We start from the raw sequence: 26850 nt of genomic DNA on the forward strand, positions 1-26850 counted from the left end.
CATCCACCTCAGCGGTTCTTTACATAATGTCACAGTACACCTCAGTTGCCCTCAAAAGTTCAAAGTTTTTTTTTTTCTTTTCTGAAAATCAGGACACAAACATGCTGCTTTGATAGAAGACACCAGCAGGTCTGACATTTTGGGTGCAGACTGGTCCCTTTCCAGTGAAAATGTGTGAGGACATGTGAGTGCACTTAATTGGTCACTTTGTTTTGGTCACCACACATCATCACTGTGCGTGTATTACGAAGCAAGGTTTATGCCCAGTGGAACCCCCTGTTCCATTGATTCCATTAACCTTTCAGCTTGAAGCCGTATTTTAGCTCCTTTGGTAAGGCTTTTTCCGCTCGGTGCCAAAGAGGGAATTTATGCTTCTTGTTTCTCTACCAACTGTGAAGTTTATTTTTGCAGGGAGGTAATGACCCTAATTGAAGGCACTAAAACATTTCCGAAGCACAGGAGCGAGCTGGAGGGACAGAGACCTCGGCAGTACTCACTGTACAGTCATGCATTATTGGATCATGTGGAATTAGGAGGAGGGGGTCTTCCTTTCTGGGTGTTGTTAAGAAAAAAAAAGCAGTTGCAACCAATTTGAAATATTTTAATCCAATGAAAATATCAGATGCCCTGAATGCCAGTTTTCAGAGTGAATGTTTTCTCAGTGGTGAGATGTGTTCCACTCCACACACCAAAACTAAAAGAAAAAAAACCTGTCAAACATTTTGACACTTCATAGAAAAAACTGCCGTGCTAGAACACTAGTTCCAACTTGGATTACATGTAAAGGTGGCAAATATGCAAATTTTGGATCAACTAGTGGCACTGCTTCACAGCTAACAAGTGCTTCACTCAGATTGTTTGCTGTTTTCCCAGAGTAAAGAAAAGACAAAAATAAATTGATAATTTCCAGCAATTTATTTGAATGAAATGAAATGAAAGTTAAGGATGAATTTGCTTGCTGCCCCACAGGTCTATTTTAGGGATCTCTAGAGGAGTAATCAAAAGGAAACTATTTTTGTTTAAGCTGATTACAGTCAATTAAAAAGAATCCTGTATGCACTGGCCTTGTTACTTGATATCTTTCTACAGCTGCATTTCTATCTTTTGTATTGTACATTTTAGGGACCTGTTCGCTGGTTAAAACAGTCAATGCTACAGTGGTTACATTGCAAAGCTCTAATAGTTCTGATAGTCAAATCACTATAAAACCACATAAAATAATACCGATATGCAGATAAATACTTATTAAGGAGGTCCTTAAATGCATATTATAATGATCCAATGAGAAGATGAATAGCCTATATGGTTATGATCATACATCATGTATCAGTGATAATTATTTTTTAACTAAACAAATATAATCTCACCAAAAAGATAAACCAGTCATATTTCAATAAGCACATTAATAACAAAATTTTGCTCCACTATCATTTCCTTACATCATACTGTCAGGGATCTACACAACAAGATGAGGAATAGGTGTTTTTTCCCCATTTCACTTCTGAACACCTTCAAGGTCTAACAAGACGCCTACTACCTTACCCTCTCGAACTCACTCTCGCGCTAGGATGCCTTGCCCCTCATTAAAATTATTTGTGAAAGGGAAATTCCATTACAGATGATACATCTAAAACTTCTATCACCTGATTTCAGGAAGCTCTGTAGATTGTTAAAGAGCCAACTTTCCCATTCAGTGTTTCTTCATTTAAATGTGTGATTTGCCTCTGCGAGCAATATGTCAGTAATTGCTGGCAGCTGTGCCAAACTGACATGTTGTACGGTTAATTGTATGCCCTTGTGACAGTGCCTAATAGTCCAGCTACTGAATAACATTAACGGCGTTCTTAAAATAGCTCTCCTCATGCATTCCAAGACTGTGGGCAAAATAACTGAGAAAGAAAAAGGATATCGTCTGTGTTCACAGGGATATTGCGGCATCTCTGTGGATATGAGATTTTGCGATCAGAGGGCAGAGCCAGGAGCACTAAAGGAGTGAGGTGACCACTGAAATACACAGTTGCCAGGTAGGAGAGAGATGAGCTTGGGAGGTTTGACCATGGGCTGACAATGGGCAGGGCAGCTTAATAAGGCACACTGTGTCCCTGTCAGAGGCCTGTAGCCTCTGCTGAACATCCAGAGACAGAGAGAGCGAGATGGAGACATGCCTGATTGGTGGACCATAGAACAGGAGATGGGTCTCTATAGTTTCTCTTTGTGTCCTTCAAAGAACACCATACTCACTAACCATGCTCACCAACATCACCCCGCACTGGAAACTGACTGACATAATGTATCTTCAAAAATAAGTCAAGGAAAAACAAATCTAACTCAAAGTGCATTACAAACACAGCTGTTGAGAAACTAGCCCAGGCACTGCATCACTAAAGACCACACTAAAAGTGTGTGTGTGTGATGAATCTTGTCTACCTGTTTCATCAGTGATGAGAATGATATAGTATTTGTAGACTATAGACATTATTTGATCATGCATCATAGAAACAAAGCTATTAATTTTTTTTTTTATTTCTCATAGTTATTTAGAACTATTGTGTCATATTTACATTGCTAGAGAATAAAATTTCTCATGCTGTACCTCTGAGGGTGTAAATCCAGAAAAAAATACTGCCTACTGGGTACTGGGTTTTGTAATAAAGTTAGACATGTCTATTTATCATCTCAAAAGGGGAGAATAGAATTTCAGTAATGAAGTAGGTAAAATAAAACACGAGAGGGGATTCCAAGTGAATGTGGGGTTCTGAGAAATCAAAGAGAGAGCTATTGTGAGGAGAAATATAGAAGGTTTTGTTTATTTTACTAGTTTTTAGTTCCACAGGCTCCTCAAACTGGAAGAAGCTGAAATGACGCGATGCCGTGCATAGTTTACATTTGTGGGGTTAATGGCTGAACGTGAGGGGCACTGTTTTTTGGGGTGGGGGAGTGGGGAGTGGGGGATAGAGTCTACACCAAGCTTATTTGTTCATTTAAATAGCAGGGGGGCTCCCTTGGGAATGAAACTTCCCGCTGCTGAAGGTGTGCGTGACACCACAGCCTTTCACTGCTTTAAAGCTTTGTCAGAAAACCCTAATTAACCTGCAAATGAGCCCCACACACCCGCAAGAAAAACACAGCAGGGTCGCACGGCTGACCCCTGTCTGTAAAGGAACATTCTACAGGGTCAGCCGTCTTACAGAGGGAGGGTGCCTCACCTGGCGGGATCCACCCTTCCTGCAGGGGAAAAAAGAGCCCTTTCATTTTGGTAGCATTGTTTTCAGTAAATTGACACAATCTTGGTCACGGCAAAGCGATTCCAGCATCTGCGTGAGCGATTCGAGTGAAGGCTGCTCGGACTTATCTCTTTCTGCATAGTTCCATTTGATCCTGCACCCGGGTCTTCAAAGGGAAAAGAGCGAAGCCATTGGAGTGGTGGAATTGCCTGACAGCTGATAATCACAGAGGAGAATCAGCTGTGGAGCTGGAGGTAAGAGAAAGGTTAAAAAGAAAGCATTACGCAGGGCATGGGAGGATGTATAGCACTTATGCTTTACATGCATCATTTCCCCTCTGCGGCGCCGCCTGCCTCTTCTTCGTGCCTGCCCCCTGTTTTCAGCCTGGCTTGTCGTGCGCAAGGCTCGGTCGAACCCTTCTCCCTCAGCTGCCCCAGCTTTCCCAGGCATATTGCTCCAAACACTTCCAATTAATATTACATGTAACCTTAAAAAACGGTGCCCTGAGCAGCAATTTGTGCTCTCAAGCTTTTAGTTCATTTTTGCAAATTCGTCAATTTTGTAAGCCTCCCGTGTAAAAAAGAAAAAAACCTAGAAAGGCAAATGTTGAGTGGCACCTCATAACATCCCTGCTCCGGAGTTCTACCGTTATGCTGCAGGTCTCATAGGGAGGGTGAGAAGTGACTACACTGCTTTGCAGCGTGAGTTTTGGTTTGTTTGGCTGCTTGCGTGTGATTGCAGGAACGTTGAAGATAATGAAAATATTTCGTTTTGAATGACAAATAGCTCATAAGGTGATGAAAAAATGTTCAACATTTTGTTCTGAAATTGAAATAAAAGGCGTGACACATGGCTCTGGCTGTGAGGCCGCCAAGCCAGAATGATTGCAATTTGTAGTGTCAAATGTTAAGATCACCGCAGCACTTTATATGATCTCCTGGCTGAAAAGCTGCCATGGGAGGCTTTGGAATCCTGACCTTCTCTCATGGCCACTAAGAGCTTTTCATCTTAACAGAACATCTTAAAGGAGAGCAAATCTCAACTCTTCCTTTGCCCCTATTTCATCCTTTACAGTTGCAGAGGGACATTGCTGAGGGTTCGCTCACCAGTTTGTTGAATGCAAAGTCTTACAGAGTGGAAAGGCTGATGAAAATGATGGGTCTACTGAGTGAAAAGACTAATAATATCATGGCTACTGAGTGAAGAAAGGAAAGCAGACGCTGGACACGACGTTGTTTCTGAGGACAGTACTCAGTCGGTGCAACTGTTGCAAGCCTCCTGCCTCTCCGCTCCCTGCCTGGTGGGGAATCCCTCCCAGTGCGTAACCCGACACCTCAAAATCCCCCCCTTCCCCTCCGTGCACACACGGCCACTCACACCCCCATCATGTCTAATTAGAGCCAGGTTTGTGGCCGGGTCGCATATGTGTGTTTTTTGCGTGTGGCTGCCGTGTTTGCCTGTGATTATCTCCTGTAACCTGGCTGTGAAAGGCTGGCCCTGACCCTGCGCTGACTCTTTTGGGGGGTGGATGGGGGGGCGTGGGGGTTCACGTTGCACTTAAAAGTCTGGCGGCAGGCTCAAGGAGATGGGACCCACGGTGGACGAGGCTGCCCCAGCTCTGGAGCTAATCACTGTTTACTAGTCTCATTTCCACTTCTTGGGGAGCTACTGTCACGCATAGCCCAGAGAGGGAGGAAGGGGGGTGAGGGGAGGTGAGAGGTCCCAAAGGTAGTTAAGGAGCTGGGGGCTATTGGGGAAAAGGGGGCGGCGTTTAAGGAATTTTTAAGCATATCACACATTCACAGGATCACTTAAAGACAGAATTTTAAGTAACATCTGTGTTTCTGCAAAAACAACAGCAGACACTTCCTTGAGGCTTTTGTCATCTGAGTGGGCACAGGAGAATGCCACTGGACACAGCCTGTCAGGGGAACTGAATGCTGGCATGAAATGTTTGTGATTAATGCATTACTGTGAGATTGGCAGCAGTAGTTTTGATGCCCTCAAAATGGTGTGGATTGAGAACTCTAGATGAGGGGCAAGAAGTTCAGAAAGGACAGCCGAACATTGGGGGTTCTTTCTTCATTACAGTGGAATGATGCCGCTCTGAATCATCCTGTTTTGAAGAGACTTATATCCTGTCAAATGCCATTCCATTCTGTCAAACAGCATTTAGTTCCCTGGTCGTGATTCTCTTTTCATATGGGAGTCCGACTGATATGTTTTCATGAAGGATATTGAAATATTGGTCAAACGAAAACAAACTCTGGCCTCGGCCCTCCGTCTAAAATTGCAATATGGGAGCCTTTTTATCATCAACTCCTGCCACGCCAAATATGTGGGGTGTCAATGCTAAAGTATTCATTTTATACCAAAACATAACACAACAAATTAAAATCATGCTGAAGACATTATAAGCTTTTTCTCATAACGTACCCAAAAATGAATAAAGTTGTTATAAAAAAGTAAAAAAAAATGTGATTGATTTCGGTGCCTCCACTCAGTTGGCAGCACACATTCATAATTACACATTCAGCACAGTGGTTTTTCATTCTAACCTCTCCTTGAAAGCACTGAGGAGGGAAGTTGGAGTTGCCCTGCGGGTTTGATCGTGCCTCTGGGCCTTGTTGCATGCAGCCTATAATGGATTGTAGCAATAGATTCATAATTCAAGACAAGAGCGAGATGAATTAATGATGATTAACACGAAGACTTATATACTGTACATAGAATAGCGCGTGGCCATAAATATGGTATGAGGTCAGCACCAAATTGCTCATCGTGCAGAACGTTCACCCTGTGACCCACACTCAGGGATGCTGCGCACGCCTGCCATCCGCCACGCCAACCTGTTTTTTCGTTCCATGCGAGGAACCTTCTCCCTTTCCCACGAGTCCAGCCCCGGAGGGAACCCAGCGAGTCACCCCAGAGGAGGAGGGGAGCCGGCCAGTGTGAGCCGGCAGGTCACATGATGCATTGTGCCTATGGACGGCCCTTGCGAAGCCATGCAAAAACCCGAGCCCCCTGTTCTCTGAGGGCCACTGGCAGTAGACGCATGAATTATTGACCACTCGCAATTCTTTATCCGCGTATTCGCCGTGCGGCCTTCGCCGCGTCTCCCTGGGCTTGTTTACAGTGAACTCTGCTTGACTCCAGATTTCATGGGCTAAATTGCATACATAATCCTGAAGAAAAAAAAACCCACTGCGATCGACAAGAAGAAATGTCAGAGCCAGGGGCTCCCACACAGCACCTCTCGCACAGCTGGTGACCTCAAACAACCTGGCATTTAAGCTGGGTCAAGCCTTCGGGACGTCATGATAACCACTCAAGTGTCTGCTGTTAACCTCTTGACTTACTGAGAGCCAAGTACATGTTGTACTAGGAGGACTTTTTTTGGCTTTGGTAAGACTTGGAGAGCTCCTAAGTCGACATTAGAGGGGTAGTTATTAATAACACAGATATAGATATAGAGCTGCTTCTATGTCCAAAGGAATATTTGTTGGATGACATTTTGACAATATTTGCAAGTTTGCAAACTGGGGTTAGTAGTGTCTTTACATATTGCATTCAATTATTTTAATTAAATGAACCTTTCCTAAATTGGTAAATAATGATCGTTCTGTGAGATAAAAAGTAAAACTGAAATAATCAGATTATACTTTTTAGACCTAAATCAACCGCTTTGCTCTTTGCAATCATGTATCTCTGTAGGGTACACTGGTCTAAAAAGTTTATTTTTCTTTGTCACAGGTCTTGAGACTTACCATTACTTTTTTCTGTTATGCTTGTTTTGTCTACGATTTGATTAACACTGCTGGCCAGTTAGCACAGCTGTTGTTGGCAGGTTAAATTAGATAGCTTACTGCAAACAAATTCCTGCTCGCCCAATTTTAGCATGCTCCTCTTGGTGCCACTCCGTGCCTGTTTGTGTAACCTGCTGAACTGACGACAAGTTCACAGAAGTGCAAATCAAAGCTAGAACTGAAAGCAATTAAGTCAAATAAACCCAGCCTTCCTGCGGAAGTGATGGTGTTGGTGAAATATTCCTCATCCCGTATCATGGCATTCCTTTAGCTCCATGTTGATAAAGGGAGCTGACAGCCACCTTCCTATGTGTGGCACGCAAGGCAAGGCCACCCTTTGTATTTGATATTGAGACAAATCACATAACCCGGAAGACCTTTTGTACTGTAGCTTCCACCTATTCCAGGACCTTATTTGTTTAGACTGCATAATCAGTTTTTTTTGAAATATGAGCCTCAAGACGCATTTCTGTTACTGCTAGTAACTGCTAGGCCTGTTACTACTTTTACTATGCTATGATTGCAGTACTACTACTCATCCTACTATCTATTACTACTACTCCTAATAATAATAACATCTGACCTTTCACTCTCACAATGTTCATGAACATGCAAAAGGGAAAAATAAATTTTCATTGCATCATACATTTTACTGGTGCCAGTACACAGTAGTAGTATGCTATCATATGTGGTTGTGCTCTCACGCATAGGTGCAGTCCTTGCAGTCCTTTATTTAAATTCAAGTCTTGAGAGGGGATGGGAAACAGAAATATGGACCACTTATGTCCTTATATGGTTCTGGGATTTGGAATAACATTTATTCGAAGCTTTAGGAAATATCAAAATGGTTTAAATGTATATATTTAATATTTTAAAATATGGTTATATAAAATATAAAAAATATGTTTAAATGACATATAATTTCTATGAAATAATTCATTAAATATTCCTCCTGGGTCTTATACATAGACTGAAGAGATGGGCTGGGTTTTAAGGGTGGATATGGAAATAAACACTTTTGCACCAGAGTAAATTCTGCTTTTTAAATAAAACGTTTTTAAATGGAAACCACTTTTCCCTTGTTGTTTTATAAGAATTAGTGTTAAGACTGATATAACTATTTTGCAATGAGCAAATATGGCATTTTTTTAAAACAAACATATTTTTAATGTGCAGTCATATTTAATTTTGATGCTGCTATGTTATCTTTGATACACTATGTAACTATATATAACTATATATTATTTATATTTATTTCATGTATTTTCCCAGATTAAAAAATGCAGATATATGTATATTTCAGACAGAGGCCATTTCAACATTAAAATTAAAAAAAATATATTTTTACAAGTGCCCTGTGTCTGTCAAATGACTGCCTCACAATTAACATCTCACATTTTTCCTTTTTGCATTTACGTTTTACACCCGTTTGGATTTGTTAAAGATTACTTCACAATTCCGTTAGGAGGGCTGCGTGACATGCTTTCGCATTAGGTGCCGCTCACTGGAGGCCATGTATAATGTACAGTTCTTTGTTTCTTTTGCGCTGCGTTTTTGCGTGCTAGGGAGAGGGACAGGGGTGAGCTTGCGTGCCATGTCAGCCTAGCGTGTGCAGATCTTGGTCACTAAACCCCAGCCTCCCCAGGGAGAAGGGGGGGGGGGGGGTGGAGATTCTGCTAAGAGATTAAAATGAGAAGGAAAAGAAAAAAAGGGCTAAGTAGAAATGGCTTCCAGATGACCCTGGTTTCGTTTTAGTTAGCTCATCCGTCTCTGACTGACGGATCAGCCGAGGCGCACTTAATTACGCAGTCTTCACCCGCAGCGCCTTACTCGAGTAATGATGTCCCGTGTAGCGATCGGGAAGCGCTGCTTTATTCTGAATGCTTCTCAGAGCCTGAGAAGAGTCAAGACAAAAAACTGTGTACTGCTTTTATAAAATGATGTTGCCTCTGCAGGTCATGTGCAGTTCCATGTCTTTTGATTCTTTTTAGACGGGTTAGTAACACAGGTATGCAATTAATGGACCTATGCTGATGCATTGAATGCAGTCATGCTAAACTCCCACATACCTGCAAACTCACTTAACAAATCATTAACATGTGTCCAAGGTATGAGTTGTACCCCTTGTAAAAACAAATTCTCGGCCTATTGCTCAACTAAAAACAAAATTAAAATATGAGATGCGAGGAGTCAGACTCTGTTCTTTCCTGTAGCTAATGGTCAAACCTGAAAAACATGCAAATGTTAAGGATTTAGCCTCTTAGACCATACCTTCAGATTAGTGCAAAGAGCAAGTGTAGGCCTAATCTTTTTTCTCTGACTAAGAAATAATCACAGATGTTGCTCTGTCATGGAACTTTTCCTGTTCTCTTTAAAATGACCAAATTGCAATAGTTTCATGTTCTGCTGTCTTAATTATCATACATATTTGTAAAGAATATAAGATTGACTAAGATGTGCTCCATAGCCATTCAGGCTTTTGTCTGTCGTGTCATTATAGAGTGCTTAGGATGAGATGAAGAAACGCCAAGTCTCTTCTGTTTACATAGACAGGGAAACCAACACCAGCAATGCTGGCTCCATTTACTTTTTTCTGCTGAGATTCTCATCCAGTCATTACTGATGTTAGACCATCATCATCATGGAACAGGTAACACTCTTTATATTTCTGTGGCTTATGAAATTAATGGAATGAAGACAAGCAGAAAGCCTTTGTGCGTGAGTTATATTTGGCAGTATTTATGACAGTCATCTAACTATCAACAATTTAATTACAGCAGACATAACAATGATCTAAATATGGGTGGACCTCTTCATTGGTAATTCTCCTAATTTGGCTGCGCTGTGTTTCCCCGCAAGTTTTGGAGTCATCAGACGGAGCGGATTTTCTAGCGGAGATTTTCTGGCAGCGTGAGCGCCAGTTTGCTTGCTTTTCTACTAATCGGCCTATAGGTTTGGATGTTCCGCGGCGCTCGAGGCACCGTGACTAATCCCGCTCGAAAGTTACGGATACCTTTGTGTTTATGGCCGTGGCGTTTTGATTGTGCTGCTTTGCGCTTTCCTCAGATGCTCTGCCAAGTATTCTCTAACGACTGATTTAGCGTTCTGAAACAAATATTGTGTAGAACACGGGGCCGTTTCTGAGTGCACGGTTTACCCGATTGAGCTAGGAGCCTGAAAACAAAACGACCGACTTCAACATGAGAGCTAATACATTGCCCTCAATGCATCATTAACAAATATTCAAACTTTGCGGCAGGGCACGAGTTAGTAGATGGCAGGTTATTGTTATCATTTCCCAGTTACGAGTTATGGTCATTTCCTATTTTTTAAATCATCTTTACAAGCACAAAACACATATGTAAGTAGGCGTACCACAAAGTCTACCTGTAACATTTGCTTAAAACGGTTCTCTGGTTACATGGTGCCCAAAACCGCATGATCTGCAAAACATCTGCACGAGGCACCAAAACGGAACATGAAGTGCCTGTTTTGTTTTTGTTCCTTTTTTTAAGTGAAAGGTTTACAAATTTATGAGCAGTTTGGTTTCTGGTTGGGTCTCTGGGCTCGCGCAGCGGCTCCCTCTTTCAGCTCCCCTCTCTCGGCAGGTGGGAGGCAGGGGAAGGGCAGCGTCTCCAGCTCACAGGACACACTGAACATTACGTGCAGCACCGCCGGTGCCAGCAGGTCGCTCTTCCAATTGTGTAATTGGGCGGATAATGTTCCGTGATTCCCTCTCTTTTGCACCTCCATGTGTTCCGCCTCAGCGGCTCTGTGCCTTTTAGTATCCTGAAAATGAAGCCGGGTCAGCTAACGGTCGGGTTACCCCCCTTCGGTGCTCCGACTCCTCAGATGCGCTCACAGTCGCTTTGCCGCTCTTGTGGCGGAACACATTCCTGTTGTAGGGGATGAAAAGCATGAACGTTTTTTTTTTTTCCTAGAACACATATATTAGGGCTGCTTGATGGCAGTGAGGTTCTTGTGGCTTTGACACTTAGGCCTAACAAGAGTTTGGCACACGCGAAAGGATCTATTTGTGTAATGTGTAGCTATATGTGTAACGTTGCGTAAATTTTCACAAACGTGTCAAATGTGTTAACATTTTGGCTTGTGCAGTGATTGTGAGGCATGAGAGGAACCCTCAGTCCTTTGGCCTTGGACTGAGTAGAGTGTGAGTATGATTGGCATATGGTGGATCTGCATGTTTCTCTTCAAAATGGCACATATGTATGCCACAGTTGTTCTCACAGGGGCTGAAAGGGCTCGTCCAAAAGACAGCTCAGAGAAGCCTTGACCAAGACCAGACTCATATATCTGGAGACTGGAATACCAGAATCTCCTCTGAGGCTATTAAAAAGTTCGTCTTGTCTCCTGGTTAGCTGCTGAGGTCAAGGCCCTGTCGGCCCTCTACGCACACTTTAAAGACCTCCTTTTCCTTTATGTTTTTTGTCCCGCGGAGTCGGAAGAACTTGTTCAGGAACCCTTGTTTCATATTACACCTTGCCTTCTGTTTCAAATCTGTTTACAATCTGTTAAAATATCAGCTTGTCCACACGCGTGACGGGCGGAGCAGGGAAACATGACAGAGACAGTCTGTCAGCCTGTGGAGATGATGAATGCAGGCGTTGCGCTTGATGGCCCCTGCCAGGAAGTGGACTGGATTGGATGGAACTTCAGAAGGTGGTTCAGAAAACACCCTGCCCATCAGCGGGGGGCTTTAATCCATCAGTCTTTTTCGCATCAGGCACATACCATCTGGACATGAATTTTCGCTATTTAGAGAAGAGGAGATGCATGTGGAAAAAAAAGTGGATAAGGTGTTTTGTCCCCCTGACTTTCAGAGAATCATTTACATAGAAGCATGTCTGGTGGATTGTAAGATTCAGCGTGTTGCATTGATCCCGCAGGCCTCTGCGTCCCCCTCTAGTGCACCCCACGGTCCTCTGAACTGTTTGAATCACAATGCCAGAATCACAATGTAAGTCTCCCCAATTTCTGCCACAATAACTCTTTTTGTCTGTACACTTTAGAGGCTCTTTTGTTGTCAGCTATGATGAGAGGGGGATTATCTCCAATTACTGTTGGGCATCTGTAACTGGATTCACTCCGATTGTATCCAGCAATGATTACTTTCCTCTCTGCAATGGGATTGGCTCCCTGCAAACAAATCTTGTCTGGCCATGATACTCATACAAAGCCAAAGGAAGAATCTGACAGATCATTTACAAAGTCAGTCTCCATTATTTTCTAATCACGTTCCCCTAGGAGTACTCTCCTTTAATGAACAACCTCTGTGAGCTGGTCTGCATTGCCTAACATGTAATAAATGTCCTTTCTAAACATGTGATTAGTCCTCTTCCCTTTCCCCCTCCAGACTCCTCAACTTTGATTTCCAGTCCATCTGATTCTGCTGAGAACAGTGGATTATAAATTGTGAAGATATATGTTCCTCACTTTAATTTTTCCAGATCCCCCTCCAGCCTTTCTGATAAATCACACATTACTAATTTTTGAAGTTAAGGGACACAAACTCAAAGCAATATGCTGATTGCACAGCCTGAAATGATGAAATGCCTAAAGGCTGAGCAATCACAGGAGAATCACACTTTAATGTAATGAACTGTATGCTGGTTGCTCAGTGGAAAAGAGAGTTTTCATAAAACCAAACACAGTCTCACCAAAAGCGCCAATGGGCTGTGACCCAAGACCAAATTAAATTGAGTGCAGAATGAACACAGCGAGATGGATGTGTATCAAGGCACAACCCTGTCTTTGGCAATTTCATGGAATTAAAAGCAGGCATTCTGTCTTGCAAGGGGTTTCTCTAAAACTTGGATGGCAAAAAACCCAGAAGCACAATGACTGTAATGGGACGTGGAAAGCAAACACTGACCTGGGGTGCTTGGATAGAGGATTCTGTGTTCAGGAAACGGTGGTGTTTCTAACCTCTACAATGTTAGTTTTGGGCTAACGCTGGATGAAAAGGATAAGAGAGACCAATGGACCAGAGCAATCAGGACCCTAGACTGGGCCTCAGCCAGAACGCAGGTCCCTGTGGGCAGTAGAATGCTTGTGTCCCTCATCCAGCAGACTCATGCCTCACTTACTCCACCCTGTATGCAAAGCTCCCAATAGGTGTTAACAGCCTAAAAGTCATGGCTGGGATCAAATTTCTCGACATCTAGCTTGGTCCAGAGAGGTTGACAGGGAGCTAACAGCTCCCCCCACAATATCCCAACGTCCCAACACATTTTTAAATTATGGCATTAAAGGGCACTCGGGGCTATTCTTTGAAGTGTTACCTAACCTATCGTATGATTGCATTTTTACACATATATACTGTTGTGTCTTTAAAGCTTTTGAGAGGAAAATTCTCTCAGAAGAAAATAAGAGTATGTGATTGAAAATGAATACCATAATAAGCATACGGATTTACACCCAGCAGATGGCCTCCTCTGTCCTGTTGCGGGATCAGAATAATCTTGAAGACTGATGTGTGATCATCACAGTATGAGGGACAATCCAGAGTAAACAGCTGCCGAGTTGGGAGAAGACCAGATCATAGTCAGCCATGTGGATGACACAATGCTGGAGCCATCCTCCAGCGCGACACTCCAAAGGTTTATGCTGCCAAATTAGCTCCTCCCCGAGGGATGGCCGTGACCCTGTCTACTTCCAGGGTGAAGCATGTGCAGCTTTACAGATATCTTTCTTCCCCCAGGAAAGTGTGCCGATTCAACTCGATGGCATGAAGATGTTCCAAGTTAACCTTCCTCTGTCTTGTTTTGTTGTGTTTTCTGGGTAACATAATTGCTAATTAGATGATGGAGAACTTTAGGCTCTTTTATCCAACAGACAGCGAGCAAAAAGCCCTGCAGATCTCCTATGATTTTTGAGGCTTAGTTTCATACAAGCGTTTCACTTGAGGTCTTTCAAATGCCAGCCCTTCCCTTCATTAAGAGTTACAAGCAAAGGGTATCAGCCTACAGGGGGAAGTATCAACTCATTTCTTTTCCATCATTGTGAAAGCAATGACCTGCATGCCTGGGGTTACAGATTAACACCAACACTTGCTGATTTTGTCCGTTTCTCGAATAATAAATGCAGCCATTGTCAAGGAAAACAATGCATGCAAGACGTGCGTAGAGCAGACCGGGTTCACCCCCTGGGACGAAGCGAGGGGTCAGGAATCCAATTTGCGTGCTGCGGGCGATTTGTGTAACTTGCGTGTCCCACAGCTTCATCTCGCACAAATCACTGGCCTCAAATGCCGGCCCTTCGCAGGCCGTATTTCACTCTGGCAGCTGTGTGGGTCTCGCCAGCTCCAGGGAGCTCTCTCCTCCAGCCCGATTCGTTGCGGCTCTGCTCGTATCTCGAGCTGTGGCAGAGGTTAATGTGGGAATTGCTGGGAAACATGTCGTTTTAGGGCTCTTTCTAGACATCATCTGCAGTGAAAAGTGAGTCATTGTAACGAAGTGGAACAATGATGGTCACGTCAGGAGCTCACCGATTTTGCGCTCTCTATGAATCTGGCACTTCTTCCCTTGGAGGTTTTGGAAGGGCTCAGCTGAGCACGTATGCTCTGTGGGGGACATTCGTTTTTTGCACCACAGTGGAGGACAATGCAGGACTGTGCTCCTCGATGTTTGTACAGTACACTTTTATTTTCACGTTTATGCTCCTGGAGAATCATTTCCTGACAACACAGAGGCTCCTAAGGAATAAAGAGTGAAAGTAGAAACTACTGTGGCCCCAAAGGCTGTAGTCCTGGTGGCTTCAGGTGACAGCCTTTAGTTTTCGAGTGCTCCTCATTGACCAAATGCAGGGACCACTTAAAAGGGTGAGGTTAATACCAGTTAATGTCCTGACTACTCAGCGGATATAAATAGTAAACTGCGCCTGTGTTAGAGATCACTCAGCGGCTTGGTCAAGCCTCATATTTTCCTACATGGAAACAGCAGGCATGAAAAGAAATTGAACAAAGGGATTTTCCTTCTGTGTGGCACAGGCAATCACTGCTGCGTGAATGTGGAGTTCAGGGCCCCCGAAGTTCTCCTGAGGTCATTCAGGAATGTAAACCCACTGAACGTCGCTGGGCACAGAGTGGCTGCAGCTGAGTGGGGCCTGAGGAGAGGCAGGGATCATGGGAGAGCCAAGAGGAGGGCGGTGGGTGCCTGTTTAAGGCAGCTGATGACATTGATGACACACCCTTTATGAGCCCGCCTCTCTCTCCCTCTCTCTCTCTCTCTTTGGACGGTGAGTTCCATCATGTGGCCTCTGTGAGATGAAGAGCTTTGCAGATACTCATTGCAGGTGAAGTCACTGGCCTTGAGCTGACGCAAGTCCTTCAGGTGCCATGACTTAAGGCCAGTGTTTTCTCTCACCCCTAATTTGGGTCGGAGGTCACCCTCTCTGCAGGATTTACTCTGGATGCTCCAGGCCGCAGCCCTCCGGCCCTCCAGCCCTCCCCCTCGCACGCAGGCCCTGCAGCTGTTTGCACAGAGAGCTCTTTTGTTTGGACGGCGGGGCTGTTTTTCTCTTTGGCTCCCTGGCTCATGGCACCTTGCGTGACCCTGTCTGACATGGAAGTACTGCCATAGCGACCAAGCACATAATTCACTATCCCTGTCTGATGTGGTGCTCTCTGTGCCGGGCAGAGACGCGGTGCACTGAATGACTGGTGAATTGGCAGGTGAGTGGCACAATAGTCAGAGAGACGACACAGTCGAGGGCTTCATTGCTGTTCCTTGTTTGGGGTAGGGAATTTTGCAGGTCAGCCAAACATTCTCCATTTCTTGCTGATAAAATGATCACTCATTCCTCATGTGTGGTAAAATCTATTTTGAACACGTAAAACAGTTCTGGCTAAATCTTATGGATCCACTGGAGGAAGAGCAGGTTCCCCAGCAGAGTGGTAGTATTGTGGCCATGGAGGGCGACATATAACCAGCTTTGATTTCTAGGTAGGATTGGATGATCTGGGCAAGGCACTTAACCTGAAACCCCTCAGTAAGTATCCGGCTGTGTAAAAGGACAGAAAACAAAAAGCAAGTGTTGCAAGTCTCCCTGGACACTATCTGGAATGTTTGCAAGGCACACAAGCAATGCATTATAATGTGGAGGTGAGATAAGAGAAGTGTTTTTTCTGGAGATTCTGCTCATTCAATAGGACTCAATCCTGCAGAAAGGATTCCATTCCACTGTGACTGGGTAGAAATATAAGAGGATGGTACAAGAGATGGGAGGAGAGACCTTCAGTCTGGGCCAGAGTGTACTGGAGCGGGCCTGTGCATTGTTTCTCGTCAGATGCTGATCGATCATGGTTATAGCACATGTCTGTCTCTGTGTGCGGTGTCCCCTCCCCTTCCCCCTTTTCTCCAGAGCAACAGTGAAAGGCGTTGTGTGCAAGAATATCTCTCCCCCAGTGAAAGTGCAGGTAAACGCCCACAGAAGTTCCTTGCTGTACACCGCTTCCACGCGGTCACGCTCCTGTGTGCTCCTCTTACGTCACTCTCCCGGCCTTCCTCCCCGGGCTCCCACCAAGACATCACGTGGGGCCTCGTGCACACGCCACCCTGCTTTCATGCACTGTTACATCACCCTACACGCTCACTTTTTTCACACTGTGTTTAGGAAAGTTTCTGTGAGGATTCCGAGAGGAGCGTTCTCTCCTCCTCACCCCTGCTGAGATCTGGGACGGCTTGCCGTGGAGCCGACTGGACTCTTGGTAATTGACAAAGCGAAACCAAAGAAAACAGTGTTAGCGGGGAACAATGGGCCCTGTTTGTCCCGAGTGATTGGGAAGAACCCACAGGCCTCGCTGGAGTGACCTGTGCGCTTTGTATTTGGGAACAATTTTGTAGGCATGTGTGGCGAATTCAGACATCGGACACTCATTTAATTGAGAATGACGTGCTTGCTTTTTTTCTGATTTCATGCACTTTAATGCAATTTTAGCATGTAATAACTTTAAGGAGAGCTGAGTTGAAAGCCAATACCATCTGCAGGTCAACAAATGCATGCAGACAGTACACAAGATCTCAAAATTACGAATACAAAGTACATGGAGGTAAAGAAACAGCAGTAGAGTTCTCATGGGTAAAGGCTAGTGAGCAAAGCTAAAAGGTGGCCTGTGGAAGAGCTATTAAGAGGAGCTTGAATCAGGACTCCATGCAAATCGACCAGGACCAACCCTTTCTTCTCTCTGCTTGGGGTTGGAGTCAGAGCAGCATCTCCACAGGAAGACTTTAACCCTGAGGCCCTCCCCCCACCCCCTGCTCCACAGGTCACAGCCCCAAGCCATCCTGTGGAGGCAGAACCAGACAGGAACTCGTGACCTCCAGGCCTCCCCCCGCCCAAGGTGATGCATTTCCCAGTGCTCCCGTCTCCTGTTCCCAAAGAGAAGGGGCTGCCGCGCCAGTCACATAGTTTCTCACCCCGCTGTCCCAGAGGGCACTGGCTTGCACAATGTGTTCCATATGCTCCTCTGGAGGCCAGGAGGCATTGTACTTCTCACATCTGGTGCAGACCACCTATACTACATCCCCACACACAGGCCTTCCAACGGCCTCACGCCGGATCTCGTTTCAGGACTGCGGCCCTCTTCTGTCTCTCAGACACATTCACGTCTTACTGCAGCTTTGCTTTTCTCATCCTCGCAGTGATATAACAATAATAATAATAGTAATAGTAATCCAGCACCATTCAGAATATTATTCGTAATAATATAATCCCGTCTTAACCCATACCCTCGAATGCAGGCGTTAAGAAATTATTTTGTGATTCCCTGAAAAAGCAAACAGGTACATGATCACCTACGCACTGAGCGTGCGAATCAGTGATTAAAGTTTTTTGAATGAACAGCGCTCCTTGACTGGTGAGAACCAAACCAGTCTGTTTTTGGTGATGCTGATGTCGCTCCCAAAAAACTGTTCACAATGAGTAATGCCACACGTGGTCATTTTTCTGGGGTGCAGTGAACTGAATCCCTGAAAAGAAATCTTGCAGACTTTCTAACTCAGTGTGACCTCATGCCAGCAACGATGACTGAAGGCTTGAGACAAGCCATACTTTGAGGATTTTGATGCCAATGCGTTTTTTTGGAAGGAAAGTTCCTTCTTTACGTTTAAACACAGTCCTTTAGCTGCGTACAGCGGAGAGTTGTAGAAGGTGAGATCAAACATCAGGCTCACTACAGATAAATCCAAACTGAATCCCTTGACTGGAGGAGCGAGAGTGTGCTGATTGATTGCGCTGAGGTCACGCCCCTCCAAAAAAGAACAAGAAACTGATTGATTTTCTGTTAACAGCTTGTGAGTGAGCAGAGCTGGTCACTCTGGCCATCCCACCCCCACCCTCTCCTCCTCCTCCTCCTCCTCCTCCTCGCTTTATTACCCCTGTCAGCAGTAATCCAGCCTGACAGGCTGGCTGTTGCATGACAAGACACATGTCCATGGCCCTGCGTGAGAAGCCTGCCCCGCTCTGGCTGGGCTTGCTTTCTTTGCGTGACCATGTCCCTCCCTCTTGTCACTCCTGGCTGGCCCCCTCTGACCCCCTTCACGCCCTCGTTAGCCAGCGCGCTGCTGGTTTATTTGCTTTGGCCGGCTGCCCATGTGAAAGGCACATTGTGACCAGGCTGCGGAGAGGAGCGTGCAGGGTCGAGCGGGGGGCGGGGAGGGGTGGGCACGGGGAGAGGTGGTGTTCCGTTCATGGCTGAGTTCACCAGGAGAGGGGACAGCGGCCCAGGAAAGCCTGGTGAGGCATTCTTCTCTCATCCCCCCTCTACCCCCCGCCCCCCGGCCTGACAGCGCGTGTGACCTCCCTGCCTGGTCACGGGGAAAGATGTCCTGCTGAAGGCTGCTTTTGAGGAACAATATGCACGCGTCGGGTCACTCAGAGTTTAGAGAGTCTGTGTCTGCCAATCGGCACGCAGAGATTGGAGAGTCTCCATTGATTCCAGAAAAGCCTATCAGTAGACCCAACAGGCTCTCTGTGCCAGCGCTGCACATGTACACGCAACGGCACTGGCTGTGAATTATACCAAGTTCCACCACACAAATGAATACGCTGGTCTAGTACCGCGAGAGGGGCAAAGTTATTACATTACATTACATTACTGTGGACACTCTTACCCATAGTGACTTACATAAATTACAACTTTATCCATTTGTACAGCTGCCTATTTATTGAGGCAGTTGTGGGTAAAATACCTTGCCGTAGGGAACAACAGCAGCAGTGACTCGAACCAGCAACCATATGATTACCAGCCCTGCTCCTTACCACTACACCACACTGCTGCCCTCATCCTGATTCACAAAGTGGCACCCGGCCACCGCAAAAAGCAAAATGGTGCAGACGACAAGCTGCTGTAAACATGCAGGAAACCACCTTGTGCCATCTTGGATCGGTACCATACTGAGCCAATGATTCACGGCAGCAAGACCAGGGAGGAATAAATAGGATTCGACAGCATTACTTTATAGAGACCCCAGGGAGGTGCTCTCCACCAGGTGGCTAGCTCTAAATGGAGATGTGTATCTGTGTAGCACTATCCCCAAGGGCTGGGCAGCATGTGGGCCACCCCACAACCAAGCAAAATCTGGGAGGGGCTGGAACACAGCATTTCTTTCACAGAGAGGATGAGCCTCCAAGGCCTTGTGCGTTGTGCGAGCCTCCACGCTCTGTTTATGCCTTCTTTTTAACGCCTTTTTATCAGACTGTATAGAGCTTAAACCCTTTCCTCCTCAATGCACTGTTGTACACTCTCACCATCAAAGCCATATACGAGCCAACTGCAACTACTGCTCACAGCAAACATTGAAATCAAACATTGTTGTCATGAGGTAATTGGATTAATCTAATTTTTTGGCACATACAAGTAGATGATAGTGTTGGTGGGAAGAGAGTGACATTCAATCAGTAGAGCAGGGTCAGAATCTGTAACAGGCTACAGAAAGTGTGTCCTGATACTAGGGGTGAAGGAAGATCAAGCAAATACTAACTGTACTAATGTCCCGGCAACTGCTTGTGTTGGGTGTCTAAGTACATGAAGCATCTCATTTTTTAGTGTATTTATGCACCAGATGCTCTAGCTCAAACTGTATGCACAAACCCTGCTTTGCACAGAGGTTGCAAATACATAAGAAGCCAATTACATATGCAAGGTAAAAGCAATTGAAAAAATGTACAGCACAATAGCCACAAAAATCTACAAATAAATACAAGCTGAATTTGCTTAAACAGCACAAAACAACTCAAACTAAATTACCAAAGAATCCAGTGGCTTCAAGTATTGGAGTTAATAAAACATTAAAATGACAAAATGTGGTTTTCTGTACAAGGCCAATGAACTGGTAAAATTTCCTCCTGGTTTACACTACAGCAGCGGTCTGTGATGGCATTGCTGGGGTTCTGTGGCAATGGTCCATACAAATCCAGGGAGCCAACTAATAATTGGGTACAGGCTCACATCCTAGTTGACACATTGTAATGCTGTCACGTATGCTACAGACAATAAAAATAATATGCATGGTTATTCTGAAACTATACCAATGCTGCTGTCAGTCACGAAGACTACAAATTGTGTAAATATTTATGTAGCACAAGAATTAATCTTATATTGTTACAGTAGGAAAATGTTGCACCATTTAAATCAATTAGGCTTGCTTGTTTCAAAACATATTAGTAGATGGTGTCCATTATGCAGGGTTATTAACAAATATTACTAAACTTTAAATATTGTCATTTACCCACATTAAATTTACCTTTAAATTACCTGTATTGGTATGATTTCCATTCTCTTTTATTTGCTTCATGGCTCTGGGGGAGCGAAATACTTCCTTTTGTGGAGGTCAGTGAGAGAGCACCAGCATTTAGCTCCTTGGCTGATGTAGTCCCCCCACTCCATCATCCTGAAAGAGTACATCATGTCTGTTTCTAGCAGAGACAGGGAGTCAAGGGGAGTTATGCATGGCCTGTTTGACTTGGAGGGAAGAGGAGGATCCCTGGAGAACTCACCTGGAGACCACAACTGTCTCTCAGTAAGCCGTGCATAACACTAACAGGGATTCGATGTCATACCAGAGACTGAGATCTGCCACTGTTTCTAACTTTACATTTATTCATTTGGTAGACACTTTTCCATAGCTACTCGCGAGGCCATTATGAAAAGCAACAGGTGGTAGTCTCTTCACCCTAAGATACCCTGGCCCACGCAGCTCTGCAGAGTCATGAATTGCAGTTAAGAACCTTAATGCGAATGCTAAATAAATGGTGAATGAACCCTTCTGAAGCAGGGAGAGCAACCCACAAGCACTTCTGAATTCTCACCATCCTGGCAAATTTCTCTGGCGCTGTCCATGTTGATTTTTTTGTTCTTTTGTATCTAGAGTGTCAAACAGACTACCACTGGATTAACACAGAGGTGCGTCTGAACTGTAGGAGCACACAGCCTCCAGGAGGATCACACAGCAGCAGTGTCTGCCTGGCCCACTTACTGTTTGGTTGTCCCCGCAGCAACGTCAAACTACAATGAAACCGGCAAAACCCAAAACTCACTGTTTAAACGTGCATCACCTAGAGGACACACGCACACAGGCATGTGTACATGCGCATCTGCAACCTTTGACGGACAGCGGAAACTGAGCAGAGATCAGTCACCCAATCTGGGAGTACGTGAGAAATGAAATAACAGGAAGGCACAGATGACGCAAGCTAATCCTTTAAGTCAGAAAGGAGACCCACTGGACAGCAAGGAGCTGATTGCAATAAATCAGCCGGGAGAAACACCGCCTGGATAATACTCGCTGACAGTCTCACAAGTATGTTGTAGATTAACCTCTGCCACTGCTTCAGTCAGTACCTCTCAGGTTATGCGGGTAGTGGAGGGCCAGGCCTTGGAAATCCTGCTCACCAACGAAACACAGCCAGCGCACTGTCTTTTCGCCATGGTACCAAATGTTATTAGATTTAGAGGCCACTTGGTCTTTGTGTCAAATTATGAAGTTTTACATGCTGGCCTGAAACTTGTCTTCATGCTCTATGACGGGAAAGCATTTTACTGTCAAGAATCTCTAGAACTTTAATGGAGAGTGAGGAAGCCGTATGTATAAAACAAAAGATTTATTCACTCCAAATGTCTGTCATAAACCTTAAAAACTGTGTGGTTTGTGCAGCGCTACACACGAGCGGTGTGACCACATATTTTGGTCGTGCCCAGGGGCTTTGCTGAAGCGCATCTGTCTGTTGTGAGACTTCCCATAAATGACGAACAGGACACACAAAAGGAACCATTTTCAGGATCCACACCATTCCTCCCAGAAACAAACTCTTCCGGTGGTCTGCTCGGTAAAACTGCAAATAAGGTGATGCGTGCTCTTCAACAGGGATTGGCAGAAGGATGGCTGTTCCCTTTGTGCTCCTGGAGGGGCTCCAAAGAAGTAGTTTCCTGTTTGCAAACGATGGGAGAGCCACTCCTGCTTTTGGGCCCATTGTGCCAGAGGCAAACCCCTTAAGAGACAGCAAGGCCTCCCTCTGTTCAGTCTAAATAGCAGTACGCAGAAATGCCACACTTGAGCAACAGTTGCACTAAACCAAAAGCAGATTCCAGTGAGCTAAGTGTGCAGACCACATCCTGCACTCCCAGCAATGCAGTGATCCCCTTTAGAAAGGGCTGCCTCCTCTTTTGAGGGTTTCCAAAGTCAATCGATTAAGTGTAATGAAGCTCCCAGACTGTTTCCCTTTCCTCAGAGGATATGCGTGCACTCCAATTAAAATGTAATGTGGCCCAGACAGTGAGATGGTGTCCAGCAATATGCTTTCGTACACACACTGGCAGTGACACGGCACAAGTCTCAAGGGTCTGGTGTGACACATTACACACACAAGCTGAGTCATATCATGCGCACCCCTTCCGAGTCGTGATGTTTGCACAGAGCAACACCAGTATGTGTACGGACACCAGCTACAACCAGCTGATGGCCACACCCACTCCACGTGCAGTAAAAAATTCCAGCCACAGCAATGAAAGCAAAATTCTGCCCCAGTGGCTACCGGATCTACCCCTGAATGACTATTCTGTCCTGTAGAGGGTGCTGGCATGCCCCAGCAGAGCGTACATGAGATGAACAGCACAACATCGACATTTCATATAAATGCATGAGGGTATAGGATGCCATGAAATGCAAAATCATTCTCACAACTTAAAAAAAAGCCGCCCTAATTCTTCCCCAGTCTTCTCTCCAAAGTGACCACTTGCTTCTGCCGTTTCGCCATCAGAAATTAATGGGGCATGTACAATAGTTTCTAACACCCCCAACACAGTGAAAACAACGCCAAAATCTGACAAGGTGGAAACATTTTTGATTTCATGTGGAGCATTTAAGTTTTTTAAGGCCTTTTCAGAGGAAGCTGATATTCCCTGGGAAACCTTAATGAGTGATAATTTAGAGGGGGGAGGGGAGACTCCCAGAAGAGGAGACTCTTAGAAAGGGGGAAGGCTGCCTGCGACACAGATTCCGGGCAGATTGTCCCTGCGGTTTCAGCGTCTTGTTTTTCCTGCTGCTGCAGAGCGGAATGCCGGAGAAATCCCATGAGCACTCTGCGCTGTCAGCGGCCCGTGTCAGCGATGCCTGGCAGTGGCGCCTGTTCCTCTGCGGGTGGCCGGGGGTGAGGGGGTGGGGGGTGCTCACCTGTGTTCATCCCTCAGGGCAGATTCCTGCCACTGAGGATGGACCCAGTGTTCTGAATGGAATGGCTGAGTGTAAGACACATTGTCAAGGACGTCACTCTCTACTGTCCGAGAGGGATAAAAAGGAGAAGCTGCATATATGAGAAGCTTTGATGCAAAGTGGTCCCTGCATAATTGTGAACATCTCCTGTCACAGTCTTTGCCCTTCACTCCAAACTACAGTGCAGGGCGGACTGCAGTGCCAGCCCTTTTCTTCCAGCACCATCCTTACCGGCAGTGTTATTGCACAGACTGTAAAACAGAAAGTAATCTCAGAGAAGCCTACCTATATTCACTACCCCTCTAAAGCATTCACTGCTCTCTAAATCAAAAATCAAGTTCAAAACTGAAAGAAATGAGCAATGTAGGTGTTTCAAGAATGGGATATGTGTGCCAAGTATGTAAAAAGTCTAGAAGTTAACTTTGACTATGCACACTAATGACTGCCTGTCTATAGGAACCCTTAGCTATAATGAAATAAAAGTTCAGATTTGAACAGGTTTCGGCTGTAATAGGGTTTTTTTCTGTGCCTGGTTGATATAAATAATAAAATATAATCAATGAGTAAATACCATGTTAATATGTGTTGAAAGACAGATATTTATTTTACACAATGCTCAGCCGGAACTCAAAGGAACACACAGTCAGTGCAAGAAAAATCTGACCAATAAAAAAGTTTATGTACTTTTAAAGTGTAAATGGCACCTGGATCAGTGGCAGAGCACCCGGATAAGGTTATGGGAAAGCCAGATCATCTCATCTTATTAACCAGTTGTTATCATCCCTTTAAAGTGTAAAACCAAAGTGGCAGTTGTTAGGGTAGTGCTGATGGCAATGAGATGAGAGAAGAAATGCATGTTTAAGAACCAGGAAAAGATAATAGAGACTATAGAACTCAAGAAAGGAGAGACAAGCAGTGTGATCTTCAAGGATGAAAGACTGGTATTGAATTACATAGATAAATATAGACAGATGCCTGTGACCAAGTCCTAGTATCTCACTCATTCAAAAGTGCCACGAGAAACATGAAAAGTCAGAGCAGTATTATCCCAGACTGACACTATGAGATTAATGCATGTATTTGTTTCATCCAGACCAAACCGTTTCATCTGTTCTCACAACATTGAATGATGCAAGAGGAAGACTGTCATGCAGATGAGAGAGGACACATTTCTGCTGATGCAGGCACAATATTTCCCATATTGTATGTTTTAGCACTCATTTTTAAGTTCTATTAGAGGTCTTTTAAAAGTTTGACCTCCAGCAAAGTACATACCCAGTCAAGCCGGCCTGCTGTTGAGAGTGAAGTGGGTACTCTTTTGGATTAATTAATGTCACAGAACTCATAACACATAACAAATCAGACCAGCATCGTGAATTACAACTTTTGAGCTGCATTTAAAAATGTTTTTAAAATGGCTTTTGCTTCAAATGCGCTCATACTCTTAAAGTGACAAAGCTGCTCTCTTTTTTTAACCATTTTCTTTTTTTGTTTAAGTTTTACATTGTTTATGTGTGGTTTAATAGCTTTTATAGTATACAGTATAGTATATGTAATGTAAGGTCCAGCGGGTGGTTGATACAGTCAACCAAAACAATTTCTCTGCAGTTCATTTTGAAAAATGGACTTTATTCATTTGACTCCAGATGCAGTTGGCTTGTCTGTTATACTGGTCAGTGGGATTCATGGCCCAGCAGAAAAGCAAGTCCTCGTTATGACCAGCATGCCGTGAGAAGCAGAGAGGAGCTGCGGTGCAGAGGGAAGCATAAAAGTCGAGGTCACGCTCACGTTCTAATTTCTTTCACAGCTTTCTCCCATTTCTTTTCATCCTACCTGATGGAGGTACTCAAACGGTGAAGGTGTGTTGAAACAGACTCCAAAGCCAACCTTGCCTTTTGACATCTTTGCTTGACGGCGTGGTTAGTGCACCTGGTCTGCTTCCAGAGAGCTTCTGCACTTTATTAGTGCCAGCCTGCGGAGCAGACACATTGGTAGGGATTTTCCTCAGTTATGGGCTTTTAACCCAAAACATCTTGCTTTTATTCTTCTCTCTTCCTGGGACTAAAGTGAAAAGGACCTCTTTACATGCTCGTTGCAACAGTAACTTCGCTTTCCTGACATGTCTGAAACGTGGGCCATAAATCTGCGAGCTTAATGCAGCGCCTTTTAAATTTGTTCGACCAAGTGCAATTTCAGGGTCACGGCGGTGACACACGAGGAGTGCGCACCCCCACAGGTGCCCCCCTTGCTCTGAAACACATGGCGGACGATCTCCCGTCCCGCAGTCACGCAAGGACTGCCCCGCGAGCAGGCCTCGGCTGGGGTTTTACAGCAGGCGGCGAGAACAGCAGACACCGCAAGGGCACTGGATCCACATCCATTTCACAGGGAAAAGTTACTGGGAAATAAATCATCTCTGAGACAGCTGGAAGGGGGGTTTAAAAAAAAAAAAGAGAACTTCCTCAAATCCGCAGAACATAAAACAAAAACAATCTTCTCCATCTCATGCATTATCGTAATTCTTTCATCGTGAAGGGAGATAAAACGTCTAAGAGTCCCATTCTTCAGGGGATATTGACCGTGATAACAAGCAATCCTTTCAACTTCTTGTATCTGGTCACATTCCATTCAGGGACCGAGGCCAACTGCTTGAGATGGGCTTCACGCTACTTTGATCACTTTGTGGAACAGAGGCAGAGATATGAGACTTACGTGTGATTAAGTATTCCGTGTATATCAACATTTCCCCGCTCTGAAATAACAGTTCAGGACACTTTTCAGCTAATTCTATTACACTAATCAGATTTAACCCAGATGTATCTGCTTCCAAGGACTGAGGCCTGAGCTTTAAGGGTCATCTGAGACAGCCAATTTGGCTTTTAGCGGCCCTGATCCGGAACAGGCCCATAGACGTCAAATACCTGTGAGGCCATGGGCTTTTTTAATGTGAAATATGTATGTTATAAAAGTACCTTCATGCAAGCATGCCCCACAATAACAGCTAGTTTCAAAACAATTAGACTGTAAGGATTTCTGGGAAAAAAGCACACTGGAGATATTACTCCAGATGTTTTCTTTGTCTGCTTTTGAGCA

The sequence above is a fragment of the Megalops cyprinoides genome, chromosome 12 (assembly GCF_013368585.1).
Source record: "Megalops cyprinoides isolate fMegCyp1 chromosome 12, fMegCyp1.pri, whole genome shotgun sequence".
NCBI classification, from domain to species: domain Eukaryota; kingdom Metazoa; phylum Chordata; class Actinopteri; order Elopiformes; family Megalopidae; genus Megalops; species Megalops cyprinoides.